Below are 22,439 nucleotides of genomic sequence, written 5' to 3' on the forward strand. Positions count from 1 at the left end.
TTGCATCCCAAGAATAAACCCCACTTGGTCATTTTGAATGATTAAAAAAAAATGTTAGATTTGGTTCACTAATATTTTGTTGGGGATTTTGCATTTATTTACATCGCAGATATTGGTCTGTAATTCTCTTTTTTGTGGTATCTTTATCTGGTTTTGGTATCAGGATAAGGCTGGTCTCATAGAATGAATTTGGAAGTTTTCCTTCCTTTCTATTTTTTGGAATAACTTGAGAAGGATAAGTATTAACTAAATGTTTGGTAGAATTTGCCTGTGATGCCATCTGTTCCTGGATTTTTGTTTGTTAGTTTTTTTGATTACTGATCCAAAACTGTTTTAGTTTTGTTAGGTTATATGTTTCTAGGTATTTATCCATTTCTTCTAGGTTGTCCAATTTGTTGGCATGTAATTTTATAATACTCTGTTACAAGCCCATGTATTTCTGTGATGTTGGTTATTTCTCCTCTTTCATTTGTAATTTTGAGTTTCTGTCTTTCTCTCTCTTTTTCTATGAATCTGACTAAAGGTTTGTCAATTTTGTTAATCTTTTCAAAGAATCAGCTCCTGGTTTTCTTGATCTGTTCTTTTTTTTTTTTTTTTTTTTTTTTTTTTTTTTTTTTTTTTTTTTAGTTTCTGTATCATTTATTTCTGCTTTAATGTTTATTATTTTCTTCCACTGCTGGTTTTGGGTGTTGTTTGTTCTTCTTTTTCTCTCTCCTTTAGGTGTAAAGGTAAGTTGTTTATTTCTTGCTTCTTGAGGTAGGCCTATTTTTTTACATATTTCCCTCTTAGAACTGCTTTTGCTGCATCCCAAAGATTTTGTGTTTTCATTTTCATTTGTTTCTGTTTAATTTTTGATTTCTTCTTTGATTTCTTGGTTGACCTATTTATTTAGTAGCATGTAATTTAACCTCCATGTATTGATGGTCTTTTCAGGTTTTTTTCTTGTGATTTATTTCTAATTTCATAGCATTGTGGTTAGAAAAGATTCATGGGATAACTTTGGTCATTTTGAGCTTGTTGAGACTTGTTTGTGGCTTAATATGAGATCTGTTCTGGAGAATATTCCATGTGAACTTGAAAAAAATGTGTATTTGCTGTTTTAGGATGGAATGTTCTGAATATATCTGTTAAATCAGTCTGGTTCAATGTGTCATTCAAATCCACTGTTTTCTTGTTGACTTCTGTTTGGGTAAGTGGGGTATTAAAGTCCTCTACTAATATTGTATTACAATTAATTAGTTCCTTTATATTTGCTGTTAACTGTTTTATGTATTTGGCTGCTCCTGTGTTGAGTGCATAAATATTACAATTTTTTTTTCTTCTTGTGGGATTGTCCCCTTTATGATTACATAGTGTATACTTCTTTAAGTCTCTTGTTATAGTCCCTGTTTTAATACCTGTTTTGTCTGATAGAAGCGTCGTTACCATGGCTTTCATCTCACATCCATTTGTATGATAAATCTTTCTCCATCCCCTCACTTTCAATCTGTCCGTGTCTTCAGGTCTGAAATGAGTCTGTAGTTGGCAATATATAGATGGGTCTTGTTTTTTGTTTTTTGTTTTTTTTTAAGATTTTTTTAATTTATTTATTTGACAGAGATAGAGACAGCCAGCGAGAGAGGGAACACAAGCAGGGGGAGTGGGAGAGGAAGAAGCAGGCTCCTAGCGGAGGAGCCTGATGTGGGGCTCGATCCCGGAACGCCGGGATCACTCCCTGAGCCGAAGGCAGACGCTTTAACTGCTGTGCCACCCAGGCGCCCCGGGTCTTGTTTTTTATCCGTTCCATCTCTCTGTGTCTTTTGATTGATTAAGCATTTAGTCTGTTTACATTCAGAGTAATTATTGATATGTATTTATTGACATTTTGTTACTTGTTTTATGGTTGTTCTTGTAGTTCTTGTCTGTTTCTTCTTTTGCTTCTTGCACAGTAAGTTGGTTTTCTTTAGTGATATACTTGGATTCCTTTCTCTCTCTCTTTTTTTTTTTTTTGCATATATATTACTTGTTTTTTAATTTAAATTCAATTAGCCAACACATAGAACATCATTAGTTTCAGATGTAGAGTTCAATAATTCATCAGTTGCGTATAACACCCGGTGCTCATCATATCGTGTGCCCTCCTTAATGTCCATCACCCAATTACCACATCTATTTCTAGTTTTTAATTTGTGGTTACTATTAGGTTTGTATATAACATCTTCTGCATATAGCAGTCTATATTAAGTTGATGGTCACTTAAGTTTAAACCCATTCTTTACTCCTCTTCCCCACTATGTTTTAGGTATATGGTATCATACTTTACATGTTTTTATTTTGTGAGATCCTTGAGTGATTTTTACAGATTTACTTATTTTTACTGCTTTCATGTTTCATACTTTTCTTATACTTACTTAGGGTCTTTCCATTCAAAGAGTCCCCTTTAGCATTTTTTGTAAGTCTGGTTTAATGGTCATGGATTCCTTTAACTTTTGTATGTCTGGGAAACTCTCTATTTTTCCCATCTATTCTTAATGATAGCCTTGCTGGATAGAATGTTCTTGGCTACAGATTTTTTTCCTTTCAGCACTTTGACTATATTATGCCACTCCCTTCTGGCCTGCAGGTTTTTTGCTGTTACTTATTCAAATAAATATTTTGTTCCCTTTTCTCTCTCTTCTTCTTCTGGGATCCACATAATGTGGATTAATACGCTTGATGAAGTTACTGAGTTCCCTAAATCTACTCTCATTTTGCACATTTTTTTTCTCACCTGCTCAGCTTGATTATGTTCCATTACTCTGTCCTCCAGGTCACCAATTTGTTCCTCTGCTTCCTCTAGTCTGCTTTTTGTTCCATCTAGTGTATTTTTAATTTCATTTGTTGTATTCTTCATCTCTGATTGTTTCTTCTTAATCTCTTTGTTAAGGGTATCACTGATTCTTCCACTCTTCTCTGAAGTCCAATGAGAATCTTAAAGATCATTATTTTAAATTCTCTATCAGGCATATTACTTTTATCCATTTCACTTAGGTCTTTTGCTGTGGTTTTGTCCTGTTCTTTCCTTTGGGACATATTCCTTTGTCTCCTCATTTTGTCTACTTCTCTGTGTCTATTTCTCTGTGTTAAGAAAATCAGCTACATCTGCTTGAAAGTAGTGGCCCTGTGAAGAGGTCCTGTAGTGCCCTGCAATGCAGAGGCCCCTGTTTATTGGAACCTGGTGTTGTCTTTTGAGAATCCCATAATAAGAATATTGCTTCTGTTAATGGTGTCCTATGAATCTCATAGGCTGTCTTCATTTTTCATTTTTCTCCTTATTTCCTCTGACCGGATAATTTTAGTAATCTGTTTTCAAGTTAACTGACTTCTTTATCTTCTGCTTAATAGAATCTGTCATTGAAGCTCTCTTTTGAGTTTTCCAGTTCAGTCATTGCATTTTTTAGCTCCAGAATTTCTGTTCGTTCTTTTTTATGGATTCTGTATCTTTGTTGAACTTCTGATTTTGTTATTTATTTTTCTTATTTCATTTATTTGTTTTTCTGTGTCCTCTTGAAGCTCAGTGACCAACTTTAAGACAGTTATTTTGAATTCTTTGTCAAGTTACTTATAGATCTGCATTTCTTTGCAGTCCATGATTGGAACTTCATTTTTTCCTTTAGTGTTGTCATATTTCCTTGATTTTTTTATGTTCCTCTAAGCCTTGCATTGCTAACTTTACATTTGGAAAGCACTTACCTCCTCCATTCTTTGCTGACCAACTTCAGGAGGGAAAAACCTTTACCCATAAGCCCATCTAGAGATTCTGAATGTCTCTCAGACTTTTTCAATGGATGTGCCTGCTTCACTCCTCTTATTCTTTTTTGAGGGGAAGTCATAGATTTGTGTGCCTTCTTTCAGTTCTACAAAACTAAGCTGGGTGCCAGAAGACTTCCATTTATTTTTCTTAGGGCAGTGCCCTGAAATGTGTAAGTTTGTATGCCTCCCAATCCAGCAGAGTCAAGTTGCATGCTGATATCCATGCACTGTCTGAGGAGGCTACCATGCTCTATCTGTAGAAGAGCATGGAATTCTGGCTGTGGGGTAGATGTGTGGAGTGCTGGGGGCAAGCAATGACTAGTTGTTGGGGTTCACAGTTAAGGCATCCTATGGGGTTCATAGATGGGGCTCTTGGTGCTGACTGTGAGCTGTTACTATAATCCATAGCTGAGATCTACACATGGGTTACTATGGGCCCCTGCTTCTTTCCCCTGCTCCTGGCTACCCTCAGACTATTCTTTTGTGTTGATCCTCCATGTGTTTTGGGCAGGGTGAGTCAAAAGTGGGCCTTTTTGGAAATGTCCCATAAGGCTGGAAAAGTCACATGCTCACTTCATTTTTACTTTCCCCTGTGGGAGAAATCATAGCCTGAAGCAGTCTCTCTTGGGATAGAGTTGTGCTGTCTTAGGGGAGGAGTGATGTGAGTAAAGTAAAACTGTTATTAACTTCTTCAGTGTCTCTATTCTCAGATTTTTTCAGTTGCTGAAACCTCTCATTGGACTTCAGGGCTTCCATAAATGTGTCCTCATCTGTGGGTGGTTGTTAAAATCAGTGATTCTGTGGGGGCTTAGAGGCTGAAATCTAGTATTCTGCCATATTGCTGATATCTCTGAATATTCATTGTTGAATGAATAAAGTTTATATTTAATTTTTGGTAGTTTCTCTCATCCTTATTGATTTAACTATTCTTTTGAATACATAAACACTAATATGTTTCAAAATATCAAGACTATACTAAAATATTCAGAAAATTGTCACTTTCTCTTCATCTCTTTTATCTTATTCCCACCCCTATTCCCAACACTCACTAGTAACCAATTCTATTAATTTTTAGTTTTCCTTTCTTTTGTCTCCTTTTGAAAAACAAGTATATTTACTTTCTCCATCTTTCTTACCCAAGGCTGCACATTTTATATATTTTACTTTTGATGCTATATGTTCTTTCCCCCCTCTCAACATTATAGACAGCAAATCTCTTCCTATAAGTTCATAGAGATCTTTCTTATTCTTTTTTACATTGTGTTGATTTATCACCATTTATTCAATGGTCTCTTGTATATAAGCATTTAGGATATTCCCATATGTCACAATTACAGATAAGGCTACAGTGAATAACTTTTATATATGTAGTTTTGTAATGTTAGAAGTGCATTTTCAGGGCACATTCCTAGAAGCATTTTGCCATTTTTTTTTCATTTAAATTCAATTAGCCAACATATAGTACATCATTAGTTTCAGATGTAGTGTTCAGTAATTCATCAGTTGTGTATAAAACCCAGGACTCATCACATGTCCTCCTTAATGTCCATCACCCAGTTACCCCATCCCCCACTCACTTGTCCTTCTGCAACCCTCAGTTTGTTTCTCAGACTTAAGAGTCTCTCATGGTTTGTCTCTCTCTGATTTCTTCCTATTCAGTTTCCCTCCCTTCCCTTATTCATATGTGGAATATTGCCATGTTAAATGGCAAATGCATATGTAGTTTTCTTGGATATTATTAAATTATCCTTCCCACACTGCACCATTCTGCATTCCCAGATATAATGTATTACAGTGTCCATTTCTCCATAGCCTCACCAGCAGAATATGCTGTCAAGCTTTTGAATTTTTTTCATTCTGACATGTGAGAAATATTCAGTGTAGTTATATGTGTATGCAGTTAAACATCTTTTCATATATCTGTGATCCGTTTTTTTTTTTAAAGATTTTATTTATTTATTTGACAGAGAGAGAGACAGCCAGCGAGAGAGGGAACACAGCAGGGGGAGTGGGAGAGGAAGAAGCAGGCTCCCAGTGGAAGAGCCTGATGCGGAGCTAGATCCCAGGACCCCGGGATCACGTCCTGAGCCAAAGGCAGACGCTTAACAACTGAGCCACCCAAGCATCCCTCTGTGATCCATTTTTTAATAATTGTTTTGGTCAATTGTCTACCTGTGTATTTTGCTCATTCTTTTATAAGGTTTCTGAATCTTTCTTTCCCTCGACTTTAAGAATTCTATTTATTAGTGAGGCACCTGGGTGGCTCAGTCACTTAAGCATCTGTCTTTGGCTCAGGTCATGATCCCGGGATCCTGGGATCAAGCCCTGCATTGGGCTCCCTACTCAGTGAGGAGCCTGTTTCTCCCTCTTCGTCTCCACTCCCCCTGCCTATGTGTGCACACACACTCTCTCTGTCTCTCTGTGTCAAATAAATAAATAAAATCTTTAAAAAAGAATACTATTTATTAGGAAAAAATTCTATTTGGGACATTAAATCTTTTCCCATTTTATGTATTATAAATATTTTCCCCTTATTTTCATTTGTGTTTTGATTTCTTTTATGGAATCTGAATTTTAAGCCATAGTTAGAATGCTTTTTACTATCTACTCTCTTCTTATGTATTTATAATTTCATTTTTTACATTAGATCCCTTATCCATTGGGGTTTATTTTTGTATATGATGTGAGATATTCTACCTGTTTTTAAAATTTATATTCTGTAGTACCAAACAATTTATTAAAAAGTATATGTACACTAACGATTTGAGATGTTACCTACATTATATTGTAAATATCCATATGTATTTGAGTCTATTTCTGGACTCTCTATTCTATTCTTCTTATTTAACTATTCATGCACTAGAGTCTTCCTGCTTTATTTATAGTATGTCAAAAGTTCATAAATAACAGAAATAAAACCAATGAAACACCAAAGTAGTAATTAGAAAAAGTTTATTGTGCACACACCAAAAAGACAGTTTGCAAACTGGGAATAGTTAAACCAAAATATGGAATGAAGCTTGGGGGCATTGCTTATACAGTGGAAAGGCAATGACTTTTTTTTCTTCACAGCGATTAGTTATAATAGTTGCATTTTCTTAGATAATAGAGAATAGGTTAATGATCATCTCATATCAACTTTGGAAAAGAGTTTATGTTTTGCTTTTGATTTTCAGAGGCTTAAGCAAGAAATGATCTAGGTCAACTTAGTCTTGCAAAATAAGCTAAATTAAGCTTGTGTGACTAAACTTATTTTATCTGCTCAAGGAATTTTTAATGCTGGTCTCTGTTTTTTATTTTAACACTATGTTTAATATCTTCTATGTCTCCTCCCCCAATAACTCTTTTTTATTGTTTTTGAACTTATTTTTCATGTTTTTTTTAATATGAGCTTTTGCATCAGTTTGTCTCATTCCACAAAAAATTTTGTTGTTAATGTTATTAGTTTTGCTTTATGTTTGTGAATTAAGGCCACCTTGAATTTTAATTATTGTTAAGTACTTAGTACTTAGCATGTTGCCAGGCTTATAACATTTAACAAATAAATGTTAGATGAGCAGATGAATAAATAAATGAATACTTTATGGTTTACATGTCTTATAATTTGATTCAAACAGGCATGTCCTTGAATGTGTTTTATTTTAATTAAAAGGTGAAAAGCACATTCTTGTGATAAAAGAAATAATTACAATATTTAAAAAATATTTTTATTAATTTATTTTTTAATTCCAGTATAATTAACATACAGTGTTATATGGGTTTCAGGTATACAATATAGTGATTCAAGAATTCTATACATTACTCAGTGCTCATCATGATAAATGTACTCTTTATTCCCTTTACCTATTTCATCCTTCCTCCTACCCATCTCTCCTCTGACAACCATCAGTTTTCTATATTTAAGAGTCTGTTTTTTTGTTTCCTTTTTAATTTGTACATTTATTTCTTAAATTCCACATATGAGTAAAATTAAATATGGTATTTGTCTTTCTCTGACTGACTTATTTCACTTAGCTTTATACTTTCTAGATTCATCCACATTTTTGCAAGTAGCATTATTTTGCTCTTTTTTTTTTTATGGCTAGATTACTATATGATCCAGTAATTCCACCGCTGGGTGTTTACCCAAAGAAAATGAAAACACTAATTCAAAAAGATATATGCACCCCTATGTTTATTACAAACTTATTTATAATAGTCAAGCTATGGAAGCAGCCTAAATTGTCCATCAATAGATGAAAGGATAAAGAAGTTATTTTATATATATAATATATATATTTTTATTATGTATGTATTATATATATTATATATATTTATATAATATATATACACATATATACACATATATATTTTATATATATATACACACGTATATATACACATGCACAATCACAATATTAACGTATTTTTTAAAGATTCATTTATTTATTTTAGAGAGAGTGAGCAAGTGGAGGGAGGGGTAGAGGGAAAGAGAAAATCTGGAAGCAGAGTTCTTGCTGAGTGCAGAGTCCGACGGGGGCTTCATCCCAGGACCCTCAGATCATGACCTGAGCCGAAATCAAGAGTTGGCCACTTAACTAACTAAGCCACCCAGGCACCTCAACAAGTGTATTTTTGTCTTTTAAAAAAGAGATCTTTATATAGAAATATTAAGAAACAACCACCAACCTGCTCCAACGGCAATTTTGAGTATATTTTAAAAGGCACCTTTCCGGGGTGCCTGGGTGGCTCGATTGGTTGAGCATCTGGCTCTTGTTTCAGCTCAGGTCATGATCTCAGGATCCTAGGATTGAGCCCCGTGTGAGGCTCTGTGCTCAGTGGAGTCTTTTTGTCCCTCTTGCACCTCCTCTCTCATTCTCTCTCTCAAATAAAAAAATCTTAAAAGCCACACTTTCCTCAAAAACTTTACTATCATTTGATGGAAAATTATCATAATACTCTGATTTATGTAAAAGGATGTTGCTTTATTATTTAAATAAATATACAAATATATGATTTCTGTCATGTGACTAGTTCCCCTTCAGGTCTTGTGTAATAGTGTTTAAAACAAATTTGAGGTGGACTAATGCCATAAGCAATAATAGTGCCATTTCCGAAACCTGAAGAGGACAAGCCTAAATATTAGAAATAGGTAAATTGTTCTCTGGGTTTTTCCTTTAGGTGTTTCCATTAGCATATCTGTACTCTTTTATGACATAATCCCTATATCCTAGCAGAGAAGGTTTACTTATATCCTCTTCCGTGTGTACACACAAAATTCCTTTAATTTTAAGAAGTCCCAGTAGGCTTTTCCATCTCTTTGTGCCTCTTTCACTGCTGAAATGCAGCTGCCTCAGCTATGGAAGACAGCAGCCAACTGGCACAAAACAAGAAGTACAACAGTTGGCAGAAAGGAAATTTTGTTAATGACACCAATAATGTGAGTCAATTTTCCTGTGAAAAACTGCATGATTAAATCTTTGATGGAGCAATGACAAACTTTTCTTTTAGTCATCTCATAACATATATGTTAGTTCTTTCTTCCATGTAATTTTTCAATTTCAATAATATTTCTTGTTTTGAAAAGAAGGGTATAGGGGAAACAAACACCAACAAAAGGTAAAAGCTGTAAACATTGTTTGCCAAACTTTGTGTGTGTGTGTGTGTGTTTGTGAATGTAAATTGTTTTCATCTGCAGTGCCAGGTGATCAATTAGGATTTCCCTGGATTTTTAGGAAGTTTTCCTCACTCATGATTCTGGGTAAAGTTAAAAGTATCGGGTTTGAGAGCCGATGACTGGTGTAGCTACCAGACCCTGTTTTGTTCTTGCATCATAAACTCCATTGAAAGAGTTAAGGAATTGTAATACAGGCATGCACACTGATTCATTGTTTGGATAAGCTCCCATGAGCTTTCATAAGGCACCTAACTCAGCAAGAAACAAACTTGCATAGTGGTTAGAGGCAAAGAATTTGTTGTCAGATGGACCTGGTTCATGTCCTGTCTCTGCTGAAATATTTTAACAAATTAATACACTAACTCTTCTAAATGTTAACTTTCTCATGAATAAAACTGGGATGTGGATATGATAAGAACAATACATTTGGGTTGGGAGGGTTAGAATAGGGAATGCGTAGCATTCTGCTAGCTATTATGTTCATTAAGTAAGGTAGGTCAGGTGTTTACAAATGTGAACTAGGCAAACAAAGTGCAGAAAGTTAATGGAACCATACATTTGTTCTAAGTCTATATGTCATTTCAATTCCTCAGAGAAAATGAGAGTCTAAAATTTAATATTCTGTTTCTTAAATTATCTGTAGACAATGGTCACTGTGGGTTTTCAGGTTTTCTTAGGAGACTTATTCTGGTGCCTCAGAAACAAAACAAAACAAACAAACAAACAAAAAAAACAAAACCCATTGATCCTATAGTAAAAAAAGTCTTGTAGGATATTTGTAGACAGAAAAAAAGCATTGAGCAACTTAGCGGTATTAAGTCAATAAAAATTACGGCAGAAATATCCACGGCTGATTAAACCATTTTCCCTGGAGACAACACTGTTCAATAGAAATTTCTGTGGTAATAGGAGTGTACTATTTCTGTGCTGTCCGATAAACTAGCCACTAGCCACATGTGGCTATTCAGTACTTTGTATTTGTCTAGTGTGATAGAACTAAATTTTCAGTATTATATAATGTTAGTTACTTTAAATAGCCAAGTGTGGCTAGTGGGTATTGTATTGGAGAGCAGAGCTTTATGGTATCCAGTCCACAATTGGAAATATAAATTATTCTAAAAGGAAAGTGTCCCTTCATTTACAATTTTTAAGGATTAATGGTATGCAGTATACCAAAGATGACTTTCTGCTAGGTAATGTTTGTGCAGTCTAATTCTTGAGACCCGATTTGCCAGCATTGAATAAATATAGTTCTGTAAATTTGTTTTTGGGATGTACTGTAGTTCAACAGGACTGAACACTCACCTGACTAGGGCAGCTTGGCTGTGAAACCTTCATTTCCCCCCACCCCCAAGAGCTGTTATAAACACTGGAAAAAAATTGTGGACCATCTGTAGCTGCAGATGGGGATTTGTGGACGGTGTACAAGTTGCAGTCATGGAATCAGCAGAGATGCCCAAAATATGTCATCCAAATTGACCAGTCAGGATGGTGAACAGGACATTATCTTGTTCAGATACTTGGTTTCACAACCCTACCATGGTAAGTGGGCTCTTCATGGGGTCACAGGCTTTTTCTCTTTCCCCATTCTCTGATAATACTATTGCTTTAACTTTCAGCAGGCTGGACTCAGAGACTCAGGGACAGTTTCACAGCATGGGTATCTGAAATACCACAAAATGTACTCCTATTCTCATTTTTTACCATTTGATTTTTGATGCACAAAATAGGTTGTGAGCCAGTGATCTTTTGACTTGTTTGAAGCAATGAGCACTGTGGAAAATGGACTATATTGATTTGGTTATGTTGGTGAAGTATTTTTTATTCATTGTCTTTGAGGTTTTCTTATGTGGAGCCTCTAATATACATCATTTTGCCATGTCAATCTTAAAAGCACATTGAGGCTAATAGATTAAACTGTTTGAATTTGCCGAGAAGGCCATAGTTAAATAGGTAGTTTTCAGCTTCAGACCGTGAGGGCCATTTAAAGAAACTCCATTTATTTGTGAAGCCAATGCCCCTTTCTTTCAGACCTAGAATTTTATACTTCTCTAAGATGATTTGGTTTGATGGATTCATATAACACATTTGTTTAAGATGCCTTGCAGTGGTATTGAACATGGGCCAGTTTGAGGCCATGATTCTGGTAGAATGATCCTACAGAGAATACCAATGTGGAATTAAATAAACCAGACCGCCCGTTGCCTAGGTCTCTACTTGAGAAGGCTAGGCTTGAGGAGACTCTGAAGGAGCACTTTAACTTGGAGAAAGATGTGGAATGTTTCATGAGACTTAGTAGGAAGGGGCTGGCAAAAGTTCAGCCAGCTTCTGGAATACTTGGTTAAGTATAGTTCTCAGAGGACATGGCATTTGTTCTGTGGTCAAGCAGTGGTTGTCGGGCAATTTGGATCTTATCAGGAGGGTTGGAGAGGAACAGTTATGGGCTAAGCCCCTGTGCAAGAGGATGGGGAGGATCAACGGCGGGCGCAAGGACCTGCAAAGGCCACTGTGGAAAATCTGCAGTCCTTCAGCATCTCTCACAGCAAGTTATGCAGAAATGGTGTTTTCTTTCAAGAAAGCAAAATTAGGCTAACATGAAACCCATAGTTCCATGGGTTTTTGTGGACTGAGGAAATACATATTCTAAAGTGGGATCTGAACCAAGCATTCTGGGGGCGCAGTGACTTTGGCCATGCCTGCTGGGAGCACTTACTCTCCACTCTTGTCTCCAGGGGGAGGTTGATTAGAGGATCCCTACTGGCCCTTCTCTGTCCCTGGAGGAGAAGAGTCTGTCCTGAGAGGTGAGTTAGGAGGAGAAGCGAACAGCAGGGCCCAGTCCATCCCAGGCCTGTTTGGAGAGTGCAATCCGGTCAGCTCACCTCAGTCATCAGTGAACTTGGCAGCACAGCTCTGCCCTGTGCTTGTCCAGGTGCCTGTGCCCAGGTGTGTGAATTTCATTCAGGGGAGTGTCAGCCAGCTTTGTGGCTGCAAAAGATCACCCATGTTCTCCAGCCCAACTTTACCAGTAATACAATTGACATTTTGATCTCCATCTGTCTGAATTATGCCTCTAGTTCTTTATTAGTTCCAAACTCAGGACAGCGAACTGGGTGATTTCATTATTGACTTGCCAAACCCCAACAGGTCTAGGAATTCTTGGGATAAGTCTTAAGTAATACTACTTGAATAATACTGCTGGTATGTGAAGAAAAATATATGGGTGTGATCTGGGCCACTTTCTGAATTAACTTCCATTTAATAACAGCAATAGCAACAACAACAATAATAACAACGATAATTAATTAAATACTTAATATGTGCCAGGTGATGGCCTAAGCACTTTTTTTTTTTTGTTATAGAATGTAGACAGCCTAAGCACTATATGTATGTTACCTTGGTTCTTACAACAAATCTATTAGGTGTATATGATTAATCCCATTTTTTTCAGGTGAAACACTGAGGTTTAGAGAGATTGAGTAGCTCGCTCAGGGTCACACTGCTCTAAGTGGTCATTAATGCCACATAGTTTCTCATTTGCTTGAGCTACCTGTCTCCTTGCTCTGGGCTCACCTATGCTCTCAGCGTTCCCTGATGACTCATACACACAGCCACTCTAGAGTGTGGCCTTGAAAAGTGCCTTCACCTTCCTCCTGATTCCTTTGCACTTGCTTTTGTCTTGCTCTAGTTTCATATTCAGACTCAGATAGATGCCTCTGACCCCACTCAGTTTTAGTGAGCCTCTGAACTCTGCTTGTCTCTTTTTATACCTTGACTTTCTGATGCAGTATTTTACTTTGCTCATATCCGTGGCTTTGTGGTCCAAGTTACCTTGGTTATAAATATCAGCTACAATGTTAGCTTTACAAAACTTTGTCTCTTTCTTCCTACAATAGAATATGATTCGGGGGGTTGAGGGAGGATTAAAACTCTTATATACGCAGCTTTCAAAACAGCTATATGATCCTGTCATCAGAATAGAATTATTTCTCTGTATTTGCTTTAGTACAGAGCAATGTCTTTTGCCTTTTGGAGAAAAATACCCAGTCGATGATCATGAGTTGCTGTCAGTGAAGCAAGAGTAGTCAAGGTGAAGCTGAGATACCTGGGCTCAGAGTCGGGTGTCAGGAGGCTGTGGAGGGCATCAGGAGTCCTAATCAGGGTGGAACAGGTAAGACACTGTTGGTGAGCCCCCTAGAGAAATTCAGTTCACATGGTAAATGTCAGGAAAAAGGTCAGGAAGATGTGACATCAAAGCCAGCAGGAGTACATGAAGAGAATTCTGGGAACTGGGGAAGGCCTAGGGTCCCTTTTGAAATCCAAGGCCCACTTTGTTTTGAAGGTGCAGCCCTCTCACTATGGGGTCTGCTAACCATCTCCCAGGTACCAGGACTCACTGTTAATTTTAATTCATTTTGCTCATCTAGACAATCAATGACTATTTATTGAGTCTGTATTATGTGCACAGCACTTTCAGGGAGTCAGTGATCTAGTGAACAAATTTTAGATGCTAATGAGGGAAACAGAGATGAGTAGTCAAAATACAGTGGGGGAAGTGCTTTTATAGGGCTCTTCAGGAGTACCAAGGACGGAGGGACATCTACCCAGCTGTCCTTGAGAGGTCAAGGAAAGCTTCCTTTAGTCAGTGCTGTCTAGTCTTTGACTTATAGGACGAGTAAGGTCACCAAAGTTTGTGGAAAGGACAATGCGTATTCTGGGTAACTAAGAGCCTAAGGGCCTAAGGGGAGAGCATGGCACACTGAAATTACCCAAGGACGTTCAGTTTAGCTCGATCATAGAATGTGATATGAGGAATATCGGGGATTGACTTTGGAGAGGACAGCCTGAGGCAGATTAGCCAGGGCTTATAGCTCATGTTCATGGGTTCTGGAAGCCACTGAAGGATTTTGAGCAGGACAGTGACCTGGTCAGGTGTTTGTTTTAGAGAGGAGGAGCCAGTAGGCAGGCTGCTCTGCTGAGGCTCTTAGGGCCCTGTTCTCAAGTGGTTACATGTAGTGCTGGGAACATGGGACATTTGTCCAAACTGCTACTTAGTAAAGTGTCCAGGCCTCAAAAATCAGTGTCACTTCAGATGATAGCTGCACTTGTGAGCATAGCATAACCTATGGAGAAGTTGAATCACTATGTTGTATACCTGAAACTAATATAACATTATGTGTCAATTTAAAAAATCAGTGTTACTGTTCTGTTGATCGATTGATTGATTGAGGTGTGATTGACATAACTGCTGTGTTTCTTTTGAGTCTTCAGGTTTTGACTTTCAAAATCCCAAGTTGTCTAGAATTCCCAATCATACTTTCCTGTTCTGGATATTAAGATTCTGAATCAGGTGAACAACTGTAAAACACCCCAAGCCCATCCTCACCCCTAACAGAAAACAGAAAAATCCCTTTCAACTTAAAATGGTATTCAGGAAATGATTTTTAATTCTTATGTTTAAGTTTAAAATCTAAAAGCTTTGATTTAAAGTCTACTGAATACAGTTTCAGGAATTGAATGGCTTTTTAAAATGAGCTTAGGTTTAAGATAATATTTAGGACTTTACATTCATGTTCTTCAAGCAGCAAATCACATAAGGCTTTACTAAAGCAATCTGGCTACAAATTATAAAAAACAGTTTTTAAACAAATTTCAAAAGATTTTTTTTGTCAGTATGATTTCAAATATGCAAAAAGAAAAAATAGTTATTTGCTTTAATAAAAGATTCTTTGTCTGAATAGTCTATGGATTATTGTTTTTTAAAATATTATATTCTTTTTTTCAACCCAAATTCCCTAGATGAGTGTTCTTGCCTGTTCAGGGTTTTTGTGTTGAACCATGAGCATTTGTTTGTATACATATGAATTTCTGTGTGTTTAAATATCATCCACAAAGAGAGGCAAAGCATAAATATATTTGGGGCCATAGTTTAAAATTGATGAAACTACACACAGAAAAGAGGAGGAATGTTTGATGTTTCCTCTCTGCTTCCTCTCCTCTTGCCCCTACATCTCTCTCTCTACCTCCTGCTCTTTCTCCCCACACTTCTCACCCTTACCACTGGTCCTGCCCTGCCCAATAAAGCCTCTGCACCTTCCTGCTTGTAATTTGTCGCTAATCAGCTGTCACTGTCATAGCCATGATGAGAGGTTCATCTCCGGCTGAGGGTAATGGCCTTAAAAGTCACAGAGTCAATGTCAATGGGATCGCTCCAATTCAATCACTGAGCTGAATGAGGGATGGCACCTGCTGACATTAGCACTCATTTTGAGCTCAAGCATCTGGGCCCCAGTAAATAACCATCAGTGGGTGGGTCTGGGGGACAGGTCATTAGCCCCACGAAAAATAAATATCGCTTCCCTTGATGGCTGCAAGTAATTTAGCTCAGACGAGGAAATTTCACCCTAGATTAAGTATGATGAGCCAATATCAGTCAGAGGAGGCCAAACAGTGAGAGCTTGATGAGATAGAGGGAAATTTATATTCAGCTGGCTGCATGTGAGATGAGCTCAAAGAAACGACTTACCCTTCCAGCCCATCTTCATGTGCACACTCAGTGGTGGGCTTATCTTATTGCTTGCCTTTGTTGCTTAATTTGGGGGGGGGGTTGAGGTGGAGATTGGAGGCTAGACTAGGGTGAAGAAGGAGAACAGGTTTCAGATTTTTCCTACTTTGCTTTTGTGATTTTGTCCTCTAGCATGTAATGTCACAGCTTAGCCCTTATGCCAGCACTTGGCTAGTGGAAGGGCTTTGCCATGCCTGCCGGCTTTCACATGCAGACCTCCCCTCCTGAGAGAGCAGACCCAGCTTTAATTGTTTTGGAGGCCCTGGAGGCTCCTTTCCAACACTAGTAAATGGGTTGGAGAGAGAGGTAAGGTAGGGCTGGATCCCTCCTTTTTGATCCTTGGGCATGAAGAGCCACCACCCTCAATTCACAAGAACATCTTTTTATTTGTCCCACTGATGTGATCCATCAAATCCAGAAGGGTTATTAATAGAAGGTCTTTATTAGAAGCAGTTTAGCTCATTTTAGAATCATATTTTATATCTGTAAGGACCTGCCCTCGGTCCACCCTCTCCCTCTTTGAAGTAGATATATCTCAAAGCTGGGTGAATCGGGTTCCCAAGCAGTCTTTTGCGATAGTACTGGAGACAATATTATTTCTTTTGCCACTCCCTTTGATAACAGAACTTGGAAGATTTCAATAGGCATGTGCCAGCCACTAAAACATTTTCTAAGTCATATGCTCACCTGATAATCAGCCAAAAATTCTTTAGTATTTTTAAAAAGCAAGATTTTTTTACCTGACCTGTATATCTGAATTTTGTTCTTATAATTCTGAAAACAATTTCATTACAGAGACATGGGCTATAGTAGCATGGACACCTGGAGGATGGTAAAGCCTGTGTGCACAGATAGTAGAAGGGAAATCTTGCACAGAGGCATGGGATTCAGAGGAACTCTTACTTATAAGAGGACAGGATCAGTGAAGACCTCTGTGAAAGCTCTTACTCTCATAAAAGCTCAATAAATATTTCTTGACTGAAATCATAAAGACTGCCGTGGTGACCAAATGCATCTCATATAGGAACTTTTGTTTAGTCAGAACAATGATCACAATTTTATATAGAAGGATACTTGGGTGATTATTTGTTTTTGACCTATAGTGAATATTCAGTGAATATTTGATGAATGAAGGTTAAACAAATACTTGCTTTAAGTTTTCTCTTCTGCACTGTGCATTCCATAGGAGCGAAGACTGTGTCTTTGACTGCTGTATTTCTGTGTCTAGCTCAGTGAATGCTATGTAATAGGTGCTCAGTAAATATTTCACAGAAGAATTAAACTTTTTGTTGAGCACTTCTTATATGTCAAGTACTTTGTGAGGGACTAAAACACATGTATACAAACTAGAGTTTATTATTTAATTGAAGAAGAAAGCTATCCATATATAAGAAAGTTAAAGAAGAAAGCATGTGCTGTACATACCTGTTTTCTATAATATAATCTGATGTTGCATTTGTGTTTACCAAAATGTAAGATGAATTAAGAGACTACTATGGTAAAACTAAGGCTCTTGAATTCCTGTAAGAAAGAAAATATACTCCTTGATCTATGGAAATTTGAGTACGGTGATTTATATTTGATTCTTATTAGGTAAATGCCCCCAAGATATACTCTTGTTGAACCTGTAAGACTATTAAAGCTCTTCTACTCCTTTAACTAGTAGATTATTTCAGTGAATTGAGATCCACAACTTTGTGATATGTGTTGAGAAGGTATTTATCAATCATTCAGATGAGAGAGAGAGAGGAGTTAGAGAGTTGCTCAATAGTGCAGACAAAGCCAAAAATAAAGCCCAAGTCTTTATCACTAAACAGGTAAGGGAATAAGGGGGTGGTTTAAGTGTTAAATCAAGTGTTTAATTCATCCACAGAGTACTATATTATCATTGTTGTCATTAAAAGTACCCTCTTGGACAGAAATGCAAAATAAAATTTATAAATCATTCTCTTATTATAGCTTTTATTATAGATACCTTTGTATGCTCCTATTAAGAAAAAAGTTACTAATTGGCTAATACTTTCTAGAACCATAATGGATGAAGTTTTCCGAGTCAGGTGTTTTTTTTGTTTTTTGTTTTGTTTTTTCCTTTTTTTAAACATACTAACTGTGCTTCTGGCAGGCTGAGTGAAGAGGTAATTAAAAACGGCCCCATACTCCCTATTTCAATGATTTGAAATCAAAGAAAATTTTTTCTCTACAGGAATCTTTGATATAGCAGATCCTATTGATTGGATTGCTTGTATTTTTACTTTTGAGGGAAATTAGATTACTCTGATTCTATACTTTTGGTTGTTTTGGAAAAAAGTTCAAAATAATTTTTATGGCTTGTATTTTTTAAAATGTAGAATTGAGTATTTCTAAGTTTTAATAATAAGTTCATAATAATTTTAGGAATTTATTTTCTTGTTATTGGACAGAGTATTTATATCTATGATGAATGTTGTGATTAATAATATTTATCTTGAAAATGTTTATCTTATACTAATATTTTACAAGATGTATGTGTGTAGATTTATGTTTTGTATACCAAAGTGGAAGTTGTTTTGGAATCAAATGTTGCTGTTTGTATGACTTGCAGGTTGTCTGTTTTTTCTGATTGTCCTCCTTCAATCTAAGAAATTACTGTTAAAGTGTTGCTTTCTGATGTGGAATCTACAGAGGCTCAGGGATTTAATTTCTTGAATATTTATCTTTGGCTTTTAATGCTTTGGATAATCACAATATTATTTAGCCTCACTTGGTAGCTGAAAATTGATTATTTTCATTTGGTTTTCTAATTTCAAGAAAGTTTTGTTGCCAAAAGGTAAAAGGTAGTAGAGTCAAAGTTTTAAGGCTGCTGACAGATATATATATTCAAAATTTGTGACTCAGATTTGGTAACTTCAGTATGTGGGCCAGTGTTGTAGCTAAAATAGTCTTATGTCACTCAGAGTTATTTGAATGAATTAAAGCCAAGTATTGAGTGTGTGTGTGTGTGTGTGTGTGTGTGTGTGTGTGTGTTAGATGGAGGGGAGAGGAATGGGAAATTAATTGTCTCTTCACATTCTGAATACTTCCACCAACCTTCCTTGTCTTCATATTCCTCTACCCACTTTCACCTGGGAGAGAAAGATTTGGGGCTAGGTGGAGGAAAAGAAAAAAAAAAAACAAGAGGAAAAAAAAGTAAATAAGAGAAAGAAGAAAGAAAAAGCAGTTGGAAAAGCAGAATTAAATATAGAATAATATAGAAAAACTCAACAACAGATTGACCTGGTACAAAGACTCCTGTAAGGAGTGGGATTATCGTATTCTAGAGGTCAGGGAACAAGATGCTGTGCACTTTACATAGATCATCCTATCCCATCTTCACCATAATCTATTATTCCCATATTATGTATGAGAAAACTGAGGCTCAAAGAAGTTAAGTAAATTGTCCCAATTCACATGAGTAATAAAAAGCCATATCACACTTGGATCCCAGGTCTCTTTGATTCCAAAGCCTGTGCTTTTAGCCACAACATTAAGTATGCTTGTTCAGTTGAATTGAATGTACAGTGATGCAGGTTTTGCTTTAGGTGATTTGGTGTATGTGACCACCTATGATACAGAGAATGACTGGAATATGGATGTCAGAATGGCTTTGGGAAATGCATGTTTTAGGCCGTATCATTGGAAGAAGAGTTTTTTGTTTTGCTGAAAAGTAGGAGAATATATTATGTTTTGAAAGTTTGGCAGAGAAGTTGATACAAGTGGTGACTGTGGTTATTTTCAACCATATGAAACAACACCATTATGGAGGAGATGAAAGGCTTTTCCTTTAGTTTTAGATAATAAGGGCCTTCCGGTTTCCTTTTCTTTGAGGGAATGCATACCCTCTTCCTAAAGCCTAAAATCGAAGGATGAGAATGCAATAGTGCTATGCATCCTAGATTTTATTAAAATGTGGCCACTACTAGATTATTTAGGAATTTGGACTTAATCATGTTCCTTGGCTTTCTTCTCCTTTTCACTCTTGTTTTGGAATTTAGGATATATCACTTTTTTTTTTCTGATAAGTGACCACAGGATGTGTAACATTCAGCTTTGCTAGTTGTTACCAGATGTTAATAGGAGAAAATAAAGGTCACATTCGTGGTGAAATGCATTTAGGGATAATTTGTATATTGAAACTTTCCATGTTTTACCTCTTCTCTTTTTACACAGAGTCCTGAGAATTCTTTATTTTGTAAGTTTGAAAATCAGCACTAAATGTTTTCCAGCAACATTTGTAAGCACCCCTCCCCCACAATAATACCAGCCCTTTGTCCCTCAGACTCACTTTACAGAGCAGAGCTCATTAAATTTTCAGAGCTTGTATGGTTTTTCTTAATCGAGTGGATGGTGTTGCTATGATATGGTGATGCTATATGGTAGACTGGACCTAGGTCAGAGCAATGATGTAAGTAAACCCAAAGATAATTGGACTAAATTAGGAATTTGTAGATTCTAGTAGTAAATATGTTTCCTAAAAGAAGTTATATTTAAAACGTTTTTCAAGGCAAACCCTATACTAAATCCACCAGAAGGATTTTGCTTTTAAAAATAACCCTCCAAGGGCACCTGGATGGCTCAGTCGGTTAAGCGTCTGCCTTCAACTCAGGTCACGATCCCAGGGTCTTGGTATTGAGCCCTGCATCGGGTTCCTTGCTCAGCAGGGAAGCTGTTTCTCCCTCTTCTTCTGCCTGCTGCTCCCCTTGTGCTCTTTCTCTTTGTCAAATGAATAAATAAAATCTTAAAAAAAAAAACAAATCTCCAAAACCAGTTTCTAAATATCATAATTTAAAAGAGTATATTCTCTAAATGTATTCATTTTAGAAGTACCATTTCTATTTATTTTGAGTTTCAGTGGCCCATCCTGTAAATATGATGATAATGATGGGGGTACAGATTAGCAGCATAAATACAAGTTTCATTGCAGGATAGTATTAGTAATAATAAATTACTGCAGCAATTTTGTTGTAAGTTTTTGAAATGAGATTTGGGGGTATAGAAATTAAAAGACTTTATCAAAAAGAAAAGATTTAAATTAAAAATATATTTTTATATTTCTCTTTTATTTGTAAATCTTATTTACATTGTCCCTCCTATTCTGTAATAGCTGGCATTTATTATGATTTGATATCTGTCTGCAGTGTTTGTGCATGAGAAAGTAATGAACAAAAACAGTTGACAAAGTCATCACGATAAAGAGGTTGATGATGAATTGATTGCCATTACACAGGTATTGTGTGCATCCTACCAGTTGACATTTTGAACTTCTCCCCTAATGCAGGTTGCTTTCTCTCATCTAAGAAACAGATAAAAGTCAGGCATTCCCAATTAAGCCTGGTGAGATCCCATACCTTCTAATTACAGGCTAACTTACTGTGTCTAACTGTAATAGACATTTTGTTAGCAAATTGCTTTGAACACCCAAGTATGCCCAATAAAGCAAATAGGAAAGTATTAGAATTACTAGCAAAAGTGTTCAGTGTGTTAAATTTTACTATTGAATGGTTTATGGTAATCTCTTAGAGTCACGTACATTTTCTTTCGCTTTTCTTTTTAAAGGATGTTGTAGTTTGGCCAGTAGTAGCAAGACTGAGTTTAAAGTGATAGGAAGGAAAACAACAACAAAAATGACTCACCAATGAAAAGGACTCAGAAGAATTGCAAGAATATTGTAGGAAGGAATTCATGTTTGTAGTGATTAAAAGTTGTGGTAGGAGATTGATACCAAAAAAGCTCACATAAATTTCATCAAATTGTATAATCAGGATTGCTGCAAAGAGTGGATTGGGGATTGAGTTTGTGTAAATCAGAATAAAATAAGTTTTATTTTAGTTTTTGAAGCTATTCTGTAGCATTTCAAAAAGATTTTATTTTTTATTTGTCAGAGAGAGAGGAAAAGAGAGATAGAGCACACGCAGGGGGAGGAGCAGGTAGAAGGAGAAGCAGGCTCCCTGCTGAGCAAGGAGCCCAATGTGGGACTTGATCCCAGGACCCTGGGATCGTGACCTGAGCCAAAGGCAGATGCTTAACAACTGAGCCACCCAGGCGTCCCAATTCTGTTCCATTTTTCTTCTGTTCGAATTTTATGTTGAGGGTGAGTCAAAAGATTCAAATTTACATCATTGTAATACTGATAAAATGGCAAAATGTGAGATTATGGAATGTAAGTCTCATAAATGAATTGCATTCCAGTTGTTTTATTTTTAGACATTTTGCAGAGACACATACAAAGCCACTGATAAACTAGAGAATGGCTGTTGTTCAGCCATCTGTTGCACAACGTATCTTTTCTCTTACTTTTTTCTACTTTCATTAACATTGGTTTCTTGTAGTACTTTCTGTACCCTTCGTATTAGGATCAGGGATACCAGATTATCATCTACTCTAGACATCTTTGGCAAGTTAATATTCATTGGATTCTGACTCTAGAGATGGGGT

The sequence above is a fragment of the Ursus arctos genome, unplaced genomic scaffold (assembly GCF_023065955.2).
Source record: "Ursus arctos isolate Adak ecotype North America unplaced genomic scaffold, UrsArc2.0 scaffold_9, whole genome shotgun sequence".
NCBI lineage: Eukaryota > Metazoa > Chordata > Mammalia > Carnivora > Ursidae > Ursus > Ursus arctos.